This window comes from Pseudopodoces humilis, chromosome 2 (assembly GCF_049639895.1).
Source record: "Pseudopodoces humilis isolate 2021_Gansu_Grassland_sample_001 chromosome 2, ASM4963989v1, whole genome shotgun sequence".
NCBI lineage: Eukaryota > Metazoa > Chordata > Aves > Passeriformes > Paridae > Pseudopodoces > Pseudopodoces humilis.
This window is the reverse complement of record NC_142201.1, coordinates 97577578-97591363: the sequence shown is the minus strand read 5'-3', so window position 1 is coordinate 97591363 and position 13786 is coordinate 97577578.

Here is a 13786-nt window from a genome sequence, read left to right as displayed (position 1 = left end):
GAGCAACATCTGCTCTCATAAATTTGCTATAATAAGACTCCCTAGGCCAGAGTGTTGGATGTCTGACCCTACTCTTGTCAGGGTGGTTAAATTCAAAGTAGCATTCAGCCAACTATCTTGTTCTCTTTTGGATGGATGAGTGTAAAGACATGTAGACTGTGACTGTGCAGAGGTAAGATAAATGGAAAAGGCACCTCAGTAACACTAATGCAGGTACTAAAATAATATTATATCAGAATGAGGTAGTATCTGGACAAATAATTTTCCTGCAGTGCCTCAATCATTTATCTTTATGTAGTATCTTGAACTGCTGCTGTGTGCAGCACCAATTTCTGCACTTTACAGCATGTATCAAACCTGGGAATTTTTTTTCATGTGCTTCTCTCAAAGTTCAGTGAAAGGAAGTCTGCCAAATAAAGTTTTTGGTTTAGCATATTTCTTAAATAATGTAATATTTCTGAAGATGGCAACAGTCAGAATATTGGTGTGCTACTAGATACTAGATATTTTAGTGTAAAATATCCAACACTTTTTTAAAATCCAAAATACAGAACACGAGGTGTTACTTAAAAGTTTTAGTCTGCTTATTTTTGTGCAAAAGTGCCTATTCATCTGTTAATTATTTGTTTTTCCACGTTTAGATTAATTCATTTCTAAGGTTTTACTCCACCAAAAACTTCTTATTTGCTCTTTAATAAAATTTACAACTCTAATTCACTTGTCTCCTTGCTAAAAAAGCATCTGTCTCCTGCTGGATGAAAGAATATGTTGAAGGATGACTTCTGTTCATCCCTGACTGATACTGTTGAACTCCAGTGGGCAAAACAAACAATTTAATCAACATTTATCTGGCTTGCACTGTGAGTATTACACTCTACCCTGCACAGGCAGGCTGTCAAGGATTCCATGCTTTTCCAAGAAACATATACATATAGTCTTGTTCCCAAAGCACAAGCAGACATTTAATACCTGAGCTGTTTTCACTCCACTTCCTCCAAACTCTTCCAACCCTTTTTCTTCTGGAGAAATATTAGTACCACCATCATTTGGAAGGGCTCAAACCTGCTTGAACTTAGCAAGTTTTCTGTCAGCTCTTTGCTATCATTTTGCTGTTATGCCTAATTTTGTTCTGCCTGGCTGTAGTGCCTAGGATAGTCATCCCTTGCTCCCTGCTTTCTGGACCAAGTGGGCTTTAGGATTGTGCTGCAGGGTTGGAGAAAACCAGAGTTCCCCAGTCCAGAGCCCAGGGAACAGCATTCTCAACCCACTGGAGGTTTCACCTGATTCCAGAGCCCTGATTCAAAAACAAGGACAGTGTGGTCTTTCTAATTTCAAGTTTTAGTTTGACACCAACTGTGGTTTCTTTAGCAGGTTAACAGCTAAGAAGTCGTAAGAGCTGCTGAGGAAGAGGACCTCTAACTTTCTTGAAGCTTTTAAGTTCTTCTTCTTCTGCTCTCTGCTAATTTAATGTATCGAAAAAGTCCATAGCATCACATGGAAGCTGATGCAGTGACAACATCCATGGGATCTTGGGGTCTTCCTTGTGCATTTGTAGGACAACACTGGAACTGCCAACCTCTCATCCAGGACAAGCTTTCCTATGCAAATATTTTAGAAATTCTGCTGTGCTCACCTTGTGTACAGATTGTTTTCAATCATTTTTCAGTCTGTTTTAGAGCCTTATGGGCAACTATAAACAAAATTTGAGCACTGTGAAAAATACTCAGAAGATAATAAACCTCTGTTTCCACCAGTCTAGGACATGTGCCCTACAATTTTATACTAAGCAGAAATTCTCAGTGATCACTCTGGAATATGATTTTGTAACACTATGCTTGGGTGAGAGTTAGTTTTGAGGGCTCAGCTGTTTGTTTCTATAGGGGCAGTGCTCTTCATCCACATGAGCAGTGATTTTAATAAGGAAGGAAACGATGACATATTCCTCCTTTCGCACGCTGAATTCCTATTTTACAACATTATATAACTCTAATCCCTGTTTCAGCACTTCAGCAGGATGAAAGTGGCAGGTATTTGGCTCTTTTCCTGTCACATCAGCACAGTGTAATGGTGGAATTAGCAGGGTGAAGTGAGGATTTTCATCCCTTACTGCCTCTTATGACTGTCTCTGAAGCCAGTAATAGTCATGCCTCCTGTGGGTGTTCAGGACTGGTGTTTAGGGGCCAAAAGTGTTCCTTTTTCTGGATAGTGAGTTGAATAAGCTGCAAGCAGTTTGTTCTTGGATGAGGGAGGAAATCTTTGGTTTAGTGAATTCAGTGCTCAGGAAATTTTATAAGTTGAATATGTAAGTTTTTGGCAGATGTGTTTCTATCAGATTTGGAGGAGGAATGAGGATTTGAGAGCATAGCTTTGAAACATTGCACTGAGAATTTAAAATAAATGTATTGTGGCAGCAGTGCTATCTAAATAGTCTTTCTAACTCTCTTTTACTTTTTACTGCATTTTTAATTTGGCTTGTGATGCACTACATGTTTTACATAGGGATAAAATAACAAATTTACTCACTTGGCAGATTTGTCTCACAAAACTGTCTTGTCTGTAGTAAAAATTTAAGGGTTAAGTCAGGTTCTAAAGACAGAAGCAGTAATAGTTTTAGATATATTCAGCCCATTTATCAGCAAAACCAGCAGACCCCTGAAAAAAAAAGGAGTGGTATACTAACCAAATGACAGAATCAGAGGTGTATTCCACACTCCTGTTAACAGTGACCATTAAAAGAAGCTTTAAGTCAGGTCTAAAGAGCACCTGGTCTCACAATAGGTTTCTGCCCTCTAGGAGTCTTTTGCATTGAACCACTGGATAAAGTAGAGTTTAGTAGATTTTTCTTCAAGTAAAGAAAAAAAATATAGTCAGGAACTAAGATTAAAATGCTAAAACTTTACCAGGCTTCTTATTTAAGGATTATCAACTTTTGAAATAAAAAAGTGGAGATATGAAGAAGTTTTGAAGGTAATTATTAACAAAATGATGATATTTCTGTTCCAGTGAATACAGCTGCTGTGGCCAATTAGGATTGTTAATATATGACTCTAAGTTATTTGCTGAGAGAGAAAAACACTTTCTTAATTAGAAAAAACGTTAAAGTCACTCAAAAACATTTTATTGATTTTGACAGAGGAAAAACTGCTTTCTGTTTTGTTAATCTTTTATTCAGTAAATGCAGTTTGTAGATGAGCAAGACCACACTGCAATTGAACTGTCAGATTTTAGTTCATGTACTAAGCAGTCTCTTCAAATGTGTGTTATAATCATGATATAGCAGGCTTATCATTATTATGTGCCTGAAACTGAGCAGATGTCCAATAAAATTGCCAGAAGTACCAGCAGTTCCCTAAGGTGGCTTTTTCTGCCAATAGGGAGAAATACACTCAATCCAGCCTTTCAACACAGTTCTGTGGGAAAAGACAACAGCCTTAAGGCCAGAAGCACAGGCATCTGAAGTGCTACCAGTGCCAGACTTGTTGCAGGTAACACCAAGCTTGCACGAAGCTGACTTCCCCTTGCTCTCTGAGTGCCGTGCCATAATAATTCAGTGTGTAAGGCAAGGTCTCACACAACCTTGCAGTACAGTTTCTAGGTGTGATTAACCTCTCTTGGTGATTTTGGTTGCACTTCATTTATTGAAATGACAACCTTGATTGCTTTGCATCCATCTTAAGACGTTCAGTAATTCAAGCAGAGTGATCAGGCAATGTGGATTGGGCAACATGGATATTCTGCCTGAGAGAAGTTCCTCCTTCACCCCTTTTCTCTGCTACTCTCCTTGCCAAACTCACAACCATTGTGCAAGCAGTGCCTTGAGTAAAAACAGCCTAAAATGTCCAGTGGAAGCTGCTGCAGCCTCGCAGCAGAAGGCAGCTCTTCATCACCCCTTCCACAGATGGAGACAGACGTGGGAGGGGACCTCATCCCCCCAAGATGCCAAGTGACTAAGTCAGGTGTCAGATCTGCACACACACTGGCACCAGCATGGTTTTACTGCAGCTCTAAGGCAAATCTCTTTCTGTGCTGCAGCTTCTTATGTGAAATAAAGGAATTATTTTTTAAAAACACAGACTCTTTCCATCATTGGATTAAAATTAAAAAAGCTTTCTTTGCTACTACTGGCACTGTGTGGAAGACACATTGATGGTGTCAGATAGTACAGATACAGTGTGAAGACACATGGGATAGCAAAAAGAGTTGGCCTGCAGTCCAGTTCTTTCATTTTAATCACAGCAAATTATACACTATGGTGGCCAGATGGTTTGGTTCCACTTTATACAGCTGGTTGAAAAAAACCAGAATTAATTATCATAAAAGTGAGAAGTTTTCAGCTACTTAAAAGTGTACTAAATAAAAACTGCCCATTAAGGACATTTTCTGCTACTTCTTCTAGTGGAATGGCATGCACTGAAGTCATGTAAGCACACTTTGTATGTATGATTCTAATTTTTCTCCATAAAAGCCCTGACCGAGCTCCAAGTTAAAGCCTTGAGGCATTTGAAGGCATTGGTTTCATTTGTTGCACAGTTTCAGTGCCCTTTATGAGGGGATAGCTGCATTACAAGGTTCTTAGTAAGATGCCCTGACTGAATGACCAAGACATGGCTTTCCTGGCCTTGGTGCTTTGGAAATCTTCATCACTGATGTGTATTTGTTTTTATTGTCATGGAACTTCTCAGAGATCTGCTACTGTTTTTTCCAAACATGGGCTATGAAGAGAACAGATTTCCTGCACACCTGGAGGAGATCTTACGTTTATAGTCGGGGAACTGACAGTGTCTGATTGTATTCACTCAGAATGCAGAGTTCCAGTTTCATGGGAAACCATGGTGACCCTGACTGTGGCATTGTCACAATTTTTCCAGCGAGTTTTTTATGGGAAGTGATTGGTTTCTCCTGTTTTTCCATGCAGACTGGTTCTGCTTTTGTCCCCATCCTCAGCTGCACTGGAATTGTGATTGAAGCAATGTCCAGAGCGCTGGTGAGGGGCTGCAGAGTGGCCTTGGTGAGGAGTGGTGGGGACTGCCCCATGCTGAGCACAGCCATTTCAGCTCATTCCACAGGACTGACCACAAGGTACAGCTGAACCTTGCAGCCACAGCGGCAGTGCCTCAGGAAAAGTCTGTGTGAGAAAGGGCAAAATGCAGCCCAGTCAGTGAGGAGTGAGGGGAGGGTGTGAAAAACAGCGCTGCAGACACCGAGGTCAGAGGAGGAGAAGATATTCCAGGTGTCCCAGCAGAGTTTCTCCCTGCAGGAGATCATCACACTGGAGCAGGTATCCACACTGCAGCCTGTGGAAAGGACCACACCTTGGCAGGTGAATGTGCCCTGAAGGAGCCATGGTCCATGGACAGCCCATGCTGGAGAAGGTTGATCCCTGAAGTGCTGTAGCCCATGGGAAGGAACCACCCTGCAGAAGAGGAAAAGAACGCAGAGGAAGGAGAGGCAAAGATGAGCTGTTATGGATTTACCACAGCCCCCATTCCCTGCACTGCTTGGAAGGAGGGAATAGAGGAGTCAGGAATGAGCGAGTGAAGTTGAGCATGCCAAAAAGAGGTACTTTGGGGAAGGTTTTGTTTTGTCTTTCTTTCTTAGGTTGGTACTCTGTTTTAATGGAGAATAAACTAAATTAATTTTCTCCAAATCAAGTCTTTCCCTCATGAGAGTAATTGGTAAGCAAGCTCCCTCTCTTTAATTTGACCTTTGAGCTTTTTCATCCTCTGTCCTGCTGAGGAGGTGGAATGAGAGCAGTTGGGTGGGCAGCTGGCAGCTGGCCTCAAACAACCCACCACAATCACAACAGAAATTGTTACACTTGAGGAGCCAGGCTGCTACTCAAGCTACTCAGCTTGATTATTTTTACCACTCCAAGTTGCACGTGCTTAGTTGCCATGTTTTGCCTCTGTGGACAAATTGCCACCCAATAGTTTCTACAACTGTGCAGATGTACAATGAACTCAGAAGACAGCACTACAGCACTGCTCAGAGAAGCTGCAGCTCACTCTGTTCCCATTAATAAGTCGCTTTCCTGAAGCTTCTGCAAACTGCTAATTTGATTTAGAATTAAAAGCCTTCAGATACCTTTAAGGTGAAAAGTACTTCCACCTTTAAGGTGAAAAGTAAAGATCAGATATTTGCATGAAAAGTTTGAATTGCTTCCCCATCAAGGACCCAGGAATTTTTTTACGGAGACCTTTCCATATTATGTCCTATGCTGACTTAAAAAAATGTTTACTACCTGTGTGTGCTTACTGGGAGCTTATGTTACTGGGAGATGCCAGTAGCTGCTTGTCCAAATTGCACATTCACATTCTTGGAGGTTTTTCACAGAAAAAAACTTCAGGCTTTTAAACTTTTCCAGGACCTGGTCTGAAGTATTAAGCAGCCTTTTACCCTTCTTCTTTTAAGTTTCCTTTCAGATCAAATAATATGAAACTTGTAATAGTATTAGAGGACATATTTATCTATTGTCCTGGCCTTTTACTCCAGTACTGCAGACTTATTTTTAAATACTCCAAGGTCACCTTTAAGGCATAAGAGGACAAATCAACTGTTGTTATTTACCTGCTGATGATAAAGAGTTAATTTGCTCAGACAGGTCTTCTATACCCTCCTGAATTTAATTACTGTTCTCTCCTTTCTCTATTAGCTTTTGTTCAGTGGTTTCTTCTTTACAAAAATTTTTGACTGCTTTTATACACACACAATACCTTGTGAATTTAAATACTAATTATTTTTCTTTCTAAATAAGATTCCTCCTACACTATTGAAATCATGCTATGTCCAGGTAAAAGATCTTCTTTAAAGACTACTGAATAGGTGTTACAATGCTTTGGGGATGCTCTTACCAAGAAAAACAACATGATTTTATTTATATTCTTTAATTTATTAACAAAAGTATGTTTAATACTTCAAAGAGGTTTCTTAAATTATGTGAAGTAGACAAACAGGTCAAGCCCAATTCAGGAAACCTGAGCATGGCTTTACCTTTCAGTTATTGTTGCAAAATATTTTGGCAGTCGAAACTAGCAAAAGATTAATGAAGACAGAATGTATTTCACATAATTGGTTTTTTGTGGGTTTTTTGAGGGAGGAGTAAATGCATTAATTTTTTTGCTAACAGCCTGGAAAATTGGTCTCAAACTCATTAATGCAAAAGCAAGGATTAATTGTGAGTAATTCTTCAGACTGAGAGGAATTGCTCTGTGTATCTTATGTTTTATACCAATCATATCAACATGGTGATTTTTAAGAATTGTGATAGAAGAAAAACTAGTCTATAGAAGAGTCTTAGTCCAGCCCCTGAGAGGAATCTCATGTTCCTTGTGTGCCACAAGGAGGTCCCAGAGAGTGAGCAGCGTTCTCAGGGCCTGGAGAGCACCGCTGGAGATTGCTGACAATAAAGGCAAAGGGATGGGCTCTCCTTTGGTAACCAACAGCTGGATTATTGCAGAACACAGCCTCAAATGAGTTCAGGGATGAGAACACAACTCAGGCTCAAGGCACAGGGTTAAATGAGGAGCAAAAGGGGCGGATCTGAGGGTTGAGGTCCAACAGGGACAAAGGAAAGTGGTGCAGGGGAGTGGCTAAAGGCCAAGGGGATAACAGGAGTGGAACAATGCAGCAAAATAGAGCCAATGGGGGCTAAGGGAAGGAAGAACTTTCTAGGCAGGGTACATGAATGGTAAATGGGGTCTGAACAAGGGTGACATCAATCCCCACACACTGTCAGAGCACCAGAACCCAAAAGGCACCAACATGTGGCTGCAAAAGCCCCTAGGGAGGGAGGCCTTTTCTTACTCCATTCTAGAGGGGCATCTCTCCCCTTCTGCCTCTGCCCCTCCAGGGCTGAGGTATGACTACCCTGCTGGCAGACCCCTGGCCTCCACACCAGCCTGGTTTCACAAACAGAATATTAAACTCCCACTTCTTAAGCTAAAGAGCACTTTTCATTAAATTAAACCTTCAGACAGCTTTGGAACCCCAATCTGTTTTTTTCTCCTTAGTTTCTTTTCAAATTGTGATTACAAGCCTGAGTCAAATTTTTCAGAGGTTAGAGTTCAAGTGATTTACTCTTAATAGTGAATGCTGATATTATGACCTGTTCCATGATGATGAAAACACTTTGAAAATGCAAAAAAGAGGTCTGCAATAGATCAGCAAAAATGTGTGGAAACAATGGTCTTCACTTTCTAAACTCTAGCAGATTTCCTTGCCATTATTTTAATTGCATGTGCTGAGTAAGCACGTGCATTCCTCCTCTAAATACACTGGAGTTGTGCCTTCTTACTCATAGAGTGCAACTTCTCAGTCTAAGTTCTCTAATGTGTATTTTTATCAGTTTTTCAGACCAAAACACAAAGCAGTACTCTTTGTCAATACACAGTTTAAAAACACTTGAATAAATGTTGTGCCTGCTGGTATTTTTTCATATCTTAAAAGTTTGTCAAGAATTACAGCAGCCAAGAGCTACCTTGAGATTGCTGTGGCAGCGTGAGACAGCTTTAGAGCACAATCAGAGCTGCATAACACAGTGGTGATGAAATTCCTCTTGAGAAATATAAACTATAAAATGTTGAAAGACCTTCATGCATCTTTCTTTTAAATTAAATTCCATGCTGCTTTTATTTTTGTGCATTGCCTCTCAGGACATAATATCAAATGCTGAAAGAAAGATAAATAGATATTATTTTCCTTTTTGTTTTCTTTGTCTTATCCCATTATTATACCTTTCTCTCAACTTCTCAGGATCCTTCTGACAGAAAAATACAGGAGTAACAAAAGTTACCAGGTTTTTTCAGTCTGAACTCATTAACGTAAAAAATTGGCTTTGGGGCTGGCCAAAGGTTCTGGATGTGGTACAAAGTAAGTTACTGGAATCACACAGGTCCATTCTACATCAGTTGCTGCTGACCAGGCACGAACCATGGATGGACCTTACAGGCCACTCTTTGCATGTCCTCTGTTAGGGATTATTAACCATGGTGAGTTACTTATTAGCTTGTTAGCTTGTAATTCTCTACATGCTGATGAATGTTTACAGGAGTTCTCAGTAGTTCTCATTGGAAATATATTCTGAAGGGATTTTCAGGTTGCCTATATTCAGGATATAAAATGAAACAGTCTGTTTAGATTTAAAAGATCTCATACTGTTTAAAAATGAAAGAGAAAAATTCTATCCATCGCCATATCCACAAAGCAGACTATGCTTGCAAACTGCAGCAAAGCTGCCAACTGCAAACATAGATTTTCAAGGAAAATTTAGTACTCTGAGGGGAAAGATGGCAAAATTACTGAAATCCCTTCACAGGGTAAATTACATTAAATTATATTTAATTTTTAAGTATTTCTTGTTATTTAACAAAAGAAGCAAAATGTGGCTGGTTCTGGGCTTCCAGAGCTAGTAGCCATTAAGCTATAATAGCTCAGCTATTAAGCAGAAATGCACACAGCACAGATATCCATCTTTGGATTTTTCATAGGGAGACATCCCCTGCTGCACTGGGCTCGTGTCTCCCACTGAGTCCCTCTGGCTCATGATGCTTTGTGTGCCATGAATTCCTCTGCCTGTTCACATTGCACTAAATCTTTCCCACTTAGATAATCCCAGACTCTATGCCAGGGAGGGACTGACAGATACATGCAATTATTTCTATCAAATTAAATTGTGACTTATTAAATGTCAGAATTCTTTTTGAGGTGGTGTAAGCATGTTATAGATGTTCTTCAAATTGAGTTTATGAAATCGCTTACCAAATATTATTTAAATTGTTTCATTAATTCCTTTTGGTGAATTTTATTATATTTACTATCCTTCTGAGGAGGAAAAAAGTTTTATTTGTCCTATCTCTTTTTCCTACTTAGGTAGAGGAAAGGGGATGGTTGGGTTTTTTTTGTGTTGTTGTTGCTGTTGTTGTTTTTGATATAGAGTAGTGTGTGTTGTGTAAGAGTCCCAGAAAGATTATGGTGTCACCTTAATACTTTATAAAGGGCTTTAGTAGCATTAAAATATTACTTAAGTAACCTTAACAACAATTCAGAACCCACTTACAAAACTAATTTTAAAAGGCATCTAATGAAGTTTGAGAACCACAAGAAATTGTTATTAGTTATAAAAAGAGAAGAGGAAGAATTAAAAGTTTAATTTCCATCTAGTCATCTCCTCAGTGTAGGCTATCACAATTTGTTCTCTTGTTAGCTGATATCAGTAGAACCTTGTCCCTTTATGCTTCATGACCTGGTAGCAGACAGATTTCTGTATAAATATTTTTGTCATGTAAAAAAACAGATATGGGACCTAAAATAATTACAAGGCACTAATTTACAGGTCAATTATTGTGCATTCAGAGTTGTATATTTTCACAAGCAAGCACACTGAGAAGCTTACAAACAAATTAAATCATAAAATGTCCTAATAAAGAAGCATTAAAACTGTGTGAAAAAATTATAGGAAGATGCCAATAGAAACTGTAGAGAAAATATAATTTACTTGAATGCTTTTATAAGAAATATGCAATTTACAAATAAACCAGGTTTGCCTGCATTGTACCCAGACATCCATCTAAGACAGGACCTTCAGAACACCATATTTTTTCCAAAATGATTGATCTTCAGTCAGTCAGTCTGACCACCAGCTGGATAAAGGTAAGCCAGTTAAATGCTCTCTGGGTCATGTCTGGTATAAAAATAGCCACATTTCACTAGACAGGTCTAAGATACTCAGGTTCACTCTCCTGTCTCCACTCTGCTGTCTCTGGCAAAATCCAGGAGCACATGCCTAGGGAACAGGCACCCCTGTCACCCCCTCTGCCTCCAGCAGCTTATGGCTGCTCATTCAAAGAGGTTCAACAGATGGGTTCAATGGGCTTTTCCTCCCCAAAATTATCTGGGTTTTAAACTCATATTTACTTTTAGCCTCCATACCACCTTGTGCTAATCAGTTCCATACTATAATTGCACAAACATTCCTCTTTCATCCTCAAATTATTTTACAGGAATGTTTCAAAGAATTCCAGAAAGGCTGCCTTGAGGTTAAAGGAAAATGACTTTTCATTTCAGTGACCTGTGGTTTTTATGTCTATAGATAAGAGCATTGCCTCTCACTGTAGTAAATGGATCAGATAAAACTTTTAAATGGTGCTGTCTTCCTACATCTTTAAGCCCAAATGTTCTATTCCTGTGGCTTGCAGAGACAGGTGGTGCTAATATATAACAATGAGAGAGACTCAGTGTGAACTTTGCTTTGGGGAAAAGCTGGACTCAGAGTTTAGTCTCTTGAAGCTTCTGCCTATAACAGATGTGCATTCCTCTGTCCTGATATTGTTGTTCTCACTGTCTGCAGTTAAGCAGTTTAATTAATTTTCAAATGTTTCATTAAACTTTGCCCTATATTTTATAGCACCATGCATAGAAAACTTGAAATTTCCTAGATACAGTCTATCACACCCTTAAGGGTTTTTATTTAAGTGCCATCTGGAACAGGGCTGGGTGACCTGGGTGTCTCTTTACGATCATATTCAGAGTCAAATAAGCACATGCCTCTTCTACAGAGACACTGCTCAGGCAGTAGGTTTCTGTGTGTATAACTGCTGATGCTGGATTTGAGTCATTGGACCTAAATTTTGTTTATTACTGTTATGCATAAGTTCAGTTGTTTCTTTCCAGGCCTCACATTTATGGCAAAATTTAATACATAATTTTTTCATCTGTTCTTGAAGCACCTTGCATTTGCAAAGTCCTGTCAGCCCCTCTAATAGGTGTTGCTTTTCTTTTCCATCTGCCTTTCCTCCCTTTTGTATTACATTGCTTGCAGACCTCCAATGGGAGTTCTCTTCTTCTACTTTCTTCCTCATTCTACTTCTGGACTTTGTTGGAGGGTAATACCCATGAAAAAAATGTACTCCCCAGCTAAAAATGATGTGGACATGCAATAAGTCTGAGAAAAATGTGCTTTAAATAGAGATGTAACTTTTCCTCAGAGTGAAAGTGAGGCTATTAAATGGCTAAAAAGAACAGTGTTGCCAACATAACCCTTCTAATCTGTGTGCATTTCATCACTGTAATCCCTCAGTAAAGCTATTCTAGCAGGAGCATGGCCAAGAACTCCTTGAAAAGCAGCTTCTTCTCCTACTTGCACCTAATTCTAGCTTCCATGTTTCCATTTTAGTCTTGTTTATTGCACTGCTTCTTCAAGTCTTCTCATGTTTTCTCTTAATTCTTTTTAAATAATGACCTTTGCTAATAAGCATGTCATGTCATGCTTGTTCATACGCTTATTTTTTCAAATGCTCCACCTTAAAATTTGATGGGTTTTTTTCAGATTCATCAAATAGATAATTTAGAATAGCTTTATGATTATCTTGAAGAGTTATTTAAATAAAATGTAGCTTTTTCTGACATTTTAATCTTGTCTTCCAGAAGGAAAATAACAACAGAGTTCAGAGAGTCTTCCATGCCATATGAAAGAAATATGCACATTTTTAAGGACTGAGGTGGCTTACTTTTTAATATTCCCATTTGTGCTGTTGCTTTTTTCAGAAGGTTTGAAAATGCAAATGTACAAAACCAATTGCAGGCCACTTCATTTGCTAAAAAAAATATTGTCTACGGCTTCTGAAACCTGTGCTTCAAACCTTTGATTTTTTTTCCTTTGAGCACTGCTGTTATTCCAGGAGGGCAGGAGGGATGGGGGGAGAGGAATTCTGAGGAACACTTTAGTTTTTTAAAACTTCCTCTTTTCATTGAACAAGAAATCTGGTAGATATACACCTGGAAGTTCTGTTGTTGGCATTTCCAATTCCTAACTATTGAAAATTTAAATTTCATGAAGAACAATAAAAGACTGAAGATTGCCATTTTAAGCTACCTTTCTTTTGCTTGCTGTTCTTTGTTATTAAAAATATGGCATTCTTTGCCTGCTAGGATATTTTGAAGAGACATATTTTCAAATACCACTTCACATGTTTCAGATTTGGTTTTATTCATTATTTCATGAAGAAAATCCCTGCTGCTTCTCAGTATTGAAGGTCTTGATCTTGTAACTAACAGGATGTTAGTGAGCAGCTATTTTTGCTCTGGGGAAACTGTTCAAAGTGATGCAAGAAATGGGTAGAGATCAGGGAAAAATCACCTTTTAATGATAACTACGGTATATATCTCTGTTGAAGTCCTCCAGGCATCCATGTGAACTTTTTTGCCCCTTCTCTCCCACCTCAGCAGCATTGCCCTACCTGGCTGCAGACCCTGGTTTATGCAATGCAGGTACAAATATGTGCTGAAAGTCTGTTCCAGCAGCAGCCCAGCTTGTTGTATTTTTACACTGAAGGTTTGTACCTCTTTCTGAAAAATATCTTGCAAATCTGATCTTACATGATTAGCAGGTCACAGCTGTTTATTTACCCAAAAATACCGGAGGACCACATGAACTTGCGTGCTGTGGCCCTAAACCTTATGTACCGGGGCAGCTTGCCCAGCTGCACACCCCATGGATGCACCACCACAGTGCCCATCACTTCTGGCAGCTGAAAACCAGGGCTCATGACATGTCCAATAGTAGCATGCAGTTCCTTTGCCCTCTTGAGACTGAATTTGCCTTTGACTGCTGACTGTTGACACTGCTTTTGCAGCTGAGCAAGCAGGAGCCTTGGCCCAGAAGAAAATTCATGCCACGCAGCTGCACAGCACTGGAGGGCAAAGGGACTGCATCCTGGTCTGCAGAGCAAAGCTACTGGAGTGGTGCTCACCTCCCTCTGGTGAGACATCACTGCAGTGCCACTGCTGGGAC